At 38.5% G+C, this 6,990-nt stretch overlaps 1 long non-coding RNA gene across 2 annotated transcripts in view; it reads left to right on the forward strand.

Moving 5' to 3' along the window:
• The window catches only part of LOC108521798 (uncharacterized), a 66,992-nt gene extending 60,246 nt beyond the window's left edge, over nt 1-6,746 (forward strand). For both annotated transcript variants that reach the window (XR_001883281.1, XR_001883282.1), the window contains one exon: nt 6,490-6,746. This is a non-coding gene — a long non-coding RNA (uncharacterized LOC108521798). The remainder of the gene's footprint in view (nt 1-6,489) is intronic.
• The last annotated feature ends 244 nt before the right edge of the window (nt 6,747-6,990 follow it).

Here is a 6,990-nt window from a genome sequence, read left to right on the forward strand (position 1 = left end):
GCCATTAAACATACTTTAATAAATTTAAAAGAATAGAAATTATACAAAATATGATCTCAGAAAAGATAACTGGAGAATCCCCAAATATCTGCAAATAAACAACATATTTCTAAATAACCCATGAGCCAAAGAAGAAATCTCAGGAGAAAATTTTAAATATTTTGAATTAAATGTAAATAAAAGTACAACTTATCAAAATTCATAGGACACAGCAAAAGCAGTGCTTAGAGGGAAATTTGTAGCATTAAACACATATATTAGAAATGGAGAAAGGTCTAACTTCCTTAGGAAAGTGGAAATTCCATCTTAGAAAATTAGTAAAAAGGGTGAAATAAAACTTATTGGCAAGCATATAAAAAATTCAATTTTACATATAATCCAATAAAAGAAATACTAATACAAATATCATTTTTCACATTGAATTGAGAAATTTATACTTTTAAAGTATAATATTCAATGCTGGTATGGGTGAGGTGAAATAGGCACTATACATTAGTGATAGTTGTACAGATGGATGCAGCCTTTTTGGAGAGAAATTTGACAATGTGGCCTAAATGTAACTTTTCTTTGACCTGGTATTTCTATTTTAATGATTCTAAGAAAATAAAAATTAAAAAAAGAAAAAATCTCAAATTAACAAAATGTTTAATTAAAAGACAGCTATAAAAGTATTATGAATAATAGCAAAAATCTGAAAATAATACAAGTGTCCAAATAAATGTGGCATTAAGTGTAATGAGGTAGATCCACTCACTGTACCAGTATATGGCCATGAAAACTGATGTTTGTGCAGAATTTCTAATAACTTAATAGGAAGTGAAGAAAGGCCAGGTGCAGTGGCTTACATCTGTAATCCTAGCACTTTGGCAGGCCAAGGCAGGTGAATCACCTGAGGTCAGGAGTTTGAGACCAACCTGACCAACATGGTGAAACCCCATCTCTACTAAAAATACAAAAAATTAGTGGGGTGTGATGGCGAGGAGTCTGAGGTAGGAGAATCACTTGAACCCAGGAGGCAGAGGTTGCAGCGAGCCAAGATCATGTCACTGCACTCCAGCCTGGGCAACAAGAGTGAAACTCCGTCTAAAAAAATTAAAAAGTGAAGAAAACATGGAACAAAAATTGTATGGATAGATAGGCTAGATACAAGACTAGAAGGAGACATACCAAAATGAAAGCTGGTTTTGTTAACGGTGGAGGGTGTCTAGGTTCTTGGCGTCTTGAACAAAGAATTGGACAAAATGCACAAACAAAGCAAGGAAGGAATGAAGGGTTTTATTGAAAAATGAAAGTACACTCCACAGTGTGAGAGCGACCCTGAGCATAGAGGCTCAAAGGCCCAGTTACAGAATTTTTGGGAGTTTAAATACCTAGAGGATTTCATTGGTTACTTCAGGTACACCCTATGGAAATGGAGAGGATGAAGTAAAGTTACAAAGTCATTTACAGTCTAGGCCCTATGGAGACGATAATTCCTGTTATAGCTGAAGTCTGAATTTGCCTTATATTCCCTGCCTCCAGACCCTATTTTCCTGCCTTAGTTTCTTTGGAAGATGGGTTTGCCCTACTAACTGCTTTTCTATTATTTCCCAAAGACCCATGATGAACACAGTGGTTTCACTCATGGGCTTTGGAGTCCAGTGGTTGGGTTATAGTCTCAGCTCTATTATTAACTAGTTGGGTGAGTCTCAGTTCTCATTTGTAAAGCAAGGATGACAATTGATGGTCTCTCCCTAGGGTGACTGAGAGGTCTGAAGATGATCTTGTATGTAGAGTGTTTAGCACAGGGCCTGCTCTACATTAAGTCCCTAATAAATGCTAGCTATTTGTTATTGGTTATAATGAGGAAAAAAATTCTATCAAAAGTAGGCATATTAGGGCCAGGCGTGGTAGCATAGCTGGTATTCCCAACATTTTGGGAGGCCAAGACGGGCAGATCGCCTGAGGTCAGGAGTTCAAGACCAGCCTGGTCAACATGGTGAAACCCCGTGTCTACTAAAAATACAAAAAAAAATTAGCCAGGTATGGTGGTGCATGCCTGTAATCCCAGCTACTTGGGAGGCTGAGGCAGGAGAATCACTTGAACCTGGAAGGCAGAGGCTGCAGTGAGCCAAGATGGCACCACCACACTACAGCCTGGGTGACAGAGCAAGACTCCATCTCAAAAGAAAAAAGAAAAGATAAGTAAGCACCTTAGGACAGGCTCACCCAGATTTGCACAGGGAAGTTTTCCTTTCTCTGTTGGACTCTACTGATGTATTTCTTTGAATGATATGCATTTTCAAGATATTTATTTACTGATTGCAGGATATCTGGAGTTCACAAATGGGGCACTTAAATGTCCTTTTATATACCAAAAAACAGTACACACTGAGAAGCAATAAGTATATTTGATTCCCTTTGTCTATTTAAAAGTGCTATATCCAAGACCATACCAGTGAGACTGAGAAAGGAATTCAAAGCTACTGATTTTAGCTACTTATTACCTCAAGTCTTCAGGCTGTGATTTTTTAAATTTCAGAGTAAGTGATAGTAATCTGTACTTCCTTCACCCTTCCTATAGGGTCATTAATAGACTGGGAACACCCTTGCCACTTCAGAATTCTTTTCAATGTAAAATTTAATATTATTTTGAAAGTGTTACTATAGCTTTAAAGGATTTCATTACCAAAGAAAGAATTCTGTTCATGATAGAAATATCATACATTCTAATAAGAATTCATCTTTTTTTTAAAAAAAAAGACTCCTTTTCTCTGTTTGCAATAAATATTGTATTCATTCAAACATTTCTGAAGGAGGACAGATAGTGGGGAAATGATGTACTTTTCTTTATGATGAAGGACTTTTAATAGTTATGTTAGAGAGACTTACTATATGCATGAAAAAGCGCTTGGGCTTCAGTGCAATTAATATTTTTGTATTAATTTGGCTTTAAAATTTTAATTACTCAAATTTAGTGAGGAATATGTCTGTGAGTAAATAGCATTTATAAGTAGAGAAAGTCTAAGGTAGAACATTTGAGGTGTTATTTTGTAGAGTGCAGAAATCTAAATGGACTTACTTTTATTGTAACCTTGAGTGGCTATTGATAATTGGCTTAAAATTTTTCTTCTTCTTCGGTTTGTGTGTGTGTGTGTGTTTGAGATGGAGTTTCACTCTTGTTGCCCAGGCTGGAGTACGATGGCATGATCTTGGCTAACTGCAATCTCTGCCTCCTGGGTTCAAGCAATTCTCCTGCCTCAGCCTCCAGAGTAGCTGGGACTACAGGCACCCACCACCATGCCCGGCTAATTTTTTGTAGTTTTGGTAGAGACGGGATTTCACCATGTTGGCCAGGCAGGTCTCAAACTCCTGACATCATGTAATCCACCCACCTTGGCCTCCCAAACCAATTTGCTTAAAATTCATTTACAGGTTTTCAAAATGTATTAACACCCTAAAACCATTAATTTGAGCTCTGAGGTAGTACAGTTTTAATATTGCTTAATGAAGTTTTTCTAATGTTTCTGATGACTGAATGCCTCTTCTGTGATGAGGTCGATTATACTGAATTTAGGGTTGAAGCAAATTGTGTCATAGATTTACCCTCTAAATTGCATTGTAATCTTGTAAGGTTTGTGGTAAAAATATTCTGAAAGGCACTTGTGTTTGAAATTGCAGCACAGTTTAGGATTGGAAAGTGTCCAGGGTAATTAGGACCTATAGGTAAAACCAAACCAGAAGCATATCTAGCTTAATTAACAGCTTGAACATATTCTACTATATTATATGTCTTGAAATCCCACCTATGGACAAATGATTTTTTAATCAAATTGCTGCTTCAGTAGATTGTGAGGTTTTTTTAAGCTTGATTTTCTAATACTTGGACAATAGTACTTTCTTTGAGCTAGACAAATTAAGTAGAATCTTTGTACTCTCAATTGTTTACATAAGAGTGCTAGGCAAAGAAAAGGCTGAATTTGCAAACCAACTTAGTCACCAAACCTAACTAGCTGTATAACCTTGACTAGACTGGGGCCTGTGAAATAAAAAGTTTTAAATGGACCTCAGTTTTCTTGTGTCAGAAAAGGTTAGACTAATAACCTCCAAGGTCTTTTCCTAGGCTAATGTTTTATCAGGATAATTATGTCTTAGGCAAAATTATAAATTTTATTGTCTGACTGCTCTGCTAAGCTTCAAAGCCAGTTTAACCATCTGCTGGATGTGACTGGTCTGCCATCCTCACTAAGTCAACCTGTTCCAAATAGAAATCAGTCACCTCTCAAACCAACTACATTTCCTGATTTTCCTATTTCTGCAAAAGAGATTATTTTTTCAACTAACCAGATTCAGAATCCCCAATCCAAGTCACTTTTTTTGTCCCCACCTCCCGGCCCCCCGCGCCTCCTCCCTGCCATGGGGTTCAAGTGATTCTCCTGCCTTAGCCTCCCAAGTAGCTGGAATTACAGGCATGCACCACCAGGCCTGCCTAATTCTTGTACTTTTAGTAGAAATGGGGTTTTGCCATGTTGGCCAAGCTGGTTTCGAACTCCTGTCCTCAAGTGATCTACCTGCCTCAGCTTCCCAAAGTGCAGGAATTACAAGCATGAGCCACTGCACTGGTCCCCCAAGTCATTTTTAATTTCTTCCCAGTCTTCTGCCAATCCTATGGTCAGTTACGATGTTCTACCAATTTCTTTTTGGTTCTTCTTCAATTCCCCCCAACCCCTGTCCATTATCCTTATCTTCATTTTGGTGTAGACCTAGGTATTCTCATAGAGTAGCCATTAGCTCACCTTCCAAGTCTTCTTTTCCTAATCTATTATATGTCATTTCTAGATTTTTCTCATGAAGTAGCCGTTAGCTCACCTTCCAAGTCTTCTTTTTCTAATCTATTATATGTCATTTCTAGATTTTCTCATAAAGTAGCCCTTAGCTCACCTTCCAAGTCTTCTTTTTCTAATCTATGATGTGTCATTTCTAAATTGTAACTCGGAGAACCTCCCAACACAAAGCAGCTCGACTTGCCAAAGCCTTTATCTGTTTGTCCCTCCTCTACTTTTTCTTCCACGTTCCACAGATCCCTATGAATCCCTTTCTCCTAATAGACTTCACTCATTCTCTCAGAGGCACTCTGTTTATTCACACTGGAGCACTTAGGTGACCACCACCGGCATGGCTGGCCCTCACGCACCACCGTATTAATCCACACTTACACAATTGTTAGGGCCCAGGTTCAGTCCACATCCTCCATGTGGTTCTTTTAACTTCCTGAGCCCACAAAGTTTCACCTGTATCAATTAGCCTACTTTATATGCCACTCTTGAGGCACTGCCAGACACCACTTTATCATATCCTGCCTTAAGTTGTTATATTTTATAGAATAAAAATGTAATTATTAACAATCCTATGGTATTGCTGAAAGTTTAGAGGCCAGAGAAACAGTCATCTCCAATATTTTGATGTATTTCTTTCCAGGCCTTTTTCATATGTATGTTTCCTGTTGTTATAATGCAAGTGGCCAGACACTGTGACTCATGCCTGTAATCCCAGCACTTTAGGAGGCCAAGGCGGGTGGATTGCTTGAGCCCAGGAGTTCAAGACCAGCCTGTGCAACATGGCAAAACCCCATCTCTAAAAAAAAAAAAAAAAAAAAAAAAATTAGCTGGGCATGGTGGTGTGCACCCATAGACCTGCCACTTGGAAGGCTGAGGCGGGAGGATCATCTGAGCCCAGAGGTCAAGGTTGCGGTGAGCTGAGATTGCACCACTGCATTCCAGCCTGGGCAATAGAGTGAGACCCTGTTTGAAAACAAAACAAAAACCAAAAACAATAATGAAAGTGTATCTACAATTTTGCTTCTTAGTTTTCTTTCACCCAATATATGAGAAAAAAAGTATAACTGAGAGTAATAAAAGTGATACAGGGGGTACCATGAGAGGACAGAGGGGAAACTAACACTGTTGGAAGAGGAGCCTAAGAAAGAAAGGTGTCACAGCAGTTATTGTCAGAACTGAATTTCCAAGGACCTGCCAGAGGTAGCCAGAAGGAGGAGAGGGTGTGCAGAAGAGAGAAGCATGAAGCAGTGTTGTCCATCTTGAAGACTGAGATTATTCACTGTGGGTGACAAGGAACTGGGACATTATAGGTTTGGGTGCCAAGCCAAGCAACATGCATTCTATGTGCCAATGATGAGAAGCCACTGAATATGTTAATAGGTGCTTGGGCCAAACACACCAGTGAAATTGCTAACTTTTGATGACGTATATATACTGCTCCTGTAGTTGTCTACTTGATATCCAACCTCCCCTTCTTTCCAGTAGAATCCTGATTTTGTTAAGGGTGTCAGTGTGCCCAGTTAAAATGCTTAGCTCTCCAGACTTCCTCGTGGTCTAGAGAGGCCATGTAACCCAGTTCTGGACAATTAGATATAAGCAGATGGGTGAGGTTACTGGGAAAGTGTTTTAAGGCTCAGGTGGCATGTATCTTTTACTCTTCTCTCTTTTCTAGAATAAAACCACATCCTGGAGGCAGAATAACCATCTTGTGCCCATGAGGGAGAACACCAAACAAATCTGTATGACTTCCTTGAGTAGCTGCATTTATATTGGACTGTCTACCTCCTGACTTCTTGTCCTGTAAGAAAAATCAATCTCAATTTGATTAAGCTACTGAGTTGGATTTCTGTTCATGCAACTGAATGTCATATCTAATATAATATTGGATCCATTTCTTAGAGATTGACAATGAACATTGCATATTAAAGATTTTAAGAAGCCCTATTTATATTTGTTTAACCTAATATTAAAATTATTTGACTACCTAATTCTTTTCCCTCAGAACACTCAGTATATTTCACTGAACACGAGTGTTTGGCAGATGTTTAGAAAATGATATTCTCTTTGTGTTGATCCGGCAGGAAACAGTTGTGACATTCTACCAAGATATAGAATACAGGAGGAGTAACATGTTAAGGAAGAAAGATAATGAGTTTAGTTTTGGATGTGTTCA

The sequence above is a fragment of the Rhinopithecus bieti genome, unplaced genomic scaffold (genome assembly GCF_001698545.2).
Source record: "Rhinopithecus bieti isolate Rb0 unplaced genomic scaffold, ASM169854v2 scaffold_61298, whole genome shotgun sequence".
Classification (NCBI taxonomy): Eukaryota; Metazoa; Chordata; class Mammalia; order Primates; family Cercopithecidae; genus Rhinopithecus; species Rhinopithecus bieti.